Source organism: Sinocyclocheilus grahami, unplaced genomic scaffold (genome assembly GCF_001515645.1).
Source record: "Sinocyclocheilus grahami isolate Dianchi unplaced genomic scaffold, SAMN03320097.WGS_v1.1 scaffold561.1, whole genome shotgun sequence".
In the NCBI taxonomy this organism is placed as follows: domain Eukaryota; kingdom Metazoa; phylum Chordata; class Actinopteri; order Cypriniformes; family Cyprinidae; genus Sinocyclocheilus; species Sinocyclocheilus grahami.
This window is the reverse complement of record NW_015505740.1, coordinates 1,881-3,457: the sequence shown is the minus strand read 5'-3', so window position 1 is coordinate 3,457 and position 1,577 is coordinate 1,881. Positions and strand designations below refer to the sequence as shown.

General features: G+C 38.9%; 1 pseudogene; it reads left to right on the top strand.

Moving 5' to 3' along the window:
* Positions 1–267: 267 nt before the first annotated feature.
* On the top strand, positions 268–1,557 carry LOC107556238 (protein C19orf12 homolog; annotated as a pseudogene).
* Positions 1,558–1,577: the final 20 nt, after the last annotated feature.

The following is a 1,577-nucleotide window of genomic DNA, read 5'->3' as shown; positions in this document are numbered from 1 at the left end:
TTGTGTTGTGGCTTAATGTGGTTGTGTTGTGAGCTTAATGTCGTTGTGTTGTGAGCTCAATGTCCTTGTGTTGTGGCTTAATGTGGTTGTGTTGTGGCTTAATGTCGTTGTGTTGTGAGCTTAATTGTGTTGTGAGCTTAATGTGGTTGTGTTGTGGTTTATTGTGTTGTGTGCTTGCTTTTTGAATTGTGTTGTGTTGTGAGCTTATGTTTGCTTTTTTAATTGCGCTGTGTTGTGCACTACTGGGTCACCGTATTTTCATGCCAGGTGAATTTTATTCTGGATAATAGTTAATCAAACAAACATAGGCTATCTAATAAGTCTTCTTCGCCGGCTAAAAGCAGTCAACGATGTTCAACTGGTTAAAGACCCGCCTATGAACACGCAGAGAAAGTGCACGTCAAAACATCGCTTATGAATATGAGACCGAAAGTAACTTTCACTTGCCAAACACTTGCTCTAGGTCAAAGACAAACAGGTAAGAACTGGAAAATGTCAAATATATTTACATTATAATTAGGATTTACAGCGCGTCATTAATTTCTCAAACAACAATTAAACGTAGCAATGCCTCGGAAAACGCGAAATGATTGAAGAAATGTTTGTTTAATTTGTTTTATATCTGTGTGTGACAATCGTTTATCGTTGTCTATCGGCAGGTTTTGTAACACGTCCAAATGGCAAATCTAAAAGATGATATAATTAAACTTTGCTGTGCAATTTCCTCGAACAAGAAGATAAAAGCAGCATTTAAAAACTCAGCGAAAGGAGCTGCAGTTGTTGGGAGGAACTGCTTTTGTTGGAGGGCTGATCGGTGGTCCAGTCGGTTTGGCTGTTGGTATGTTTATGCGTGTTTTCCTTAAATCCGCATCTTTTCCCCCTCTTCAGTTCGTCTAGTTCAATTCTCACCACATGATGTTGCTGTTGTATTATTTTATTCATTTGTATTTCTCGAGGTGGTGCTGTGGGAGGTGTGCTGGCATGGATGACCAGCGACCAATTCAAGCCTCTTCCTGAGATCCTCATGGAAATGGCTCCTATTCAGCAGGAGCAACTGTACTCTGATGTCATGGCCATATTGGGAACACTGAAGTGGACTGACGTTCCTCAGCTAATAGCTAAAGTCAATAAGAATGCCTCTCTACATGAGCAGGTGCTGGGTGCCATACTCAATTTTACTAAAAACCAACTCAAGGCTGAAGTGCGGTATGAAGACTGAGCGCTGGAGAGAAGGCTAAATGTCACTGGTTTAGTTTAGGTTTTATCTCTTTAATGCATTCATTTATCTTTTACTGTGGGATACTTAGGTTTAGCCATTGATTTTAAACTTTTTATAACTTTTGAACTACCTATACTTTTATGTTAGAAATAAGTATGCTTCTAGATGTTAGGGTATTTATAGCTGACCATGGTTGAAACACTGGCGTATTTGTTTCAGAAGTTTGTGCTTTTAAGGACAAACTAGAAGAACAAGTTGCTAGTAGTTTGCATTCTTCATGTCATGTGTGAATTTTTAATAAAACTGTGTAAGGTATCACTAGTAGAACTTGTAAAATAGGCCTACCTGTTTAGGCCAG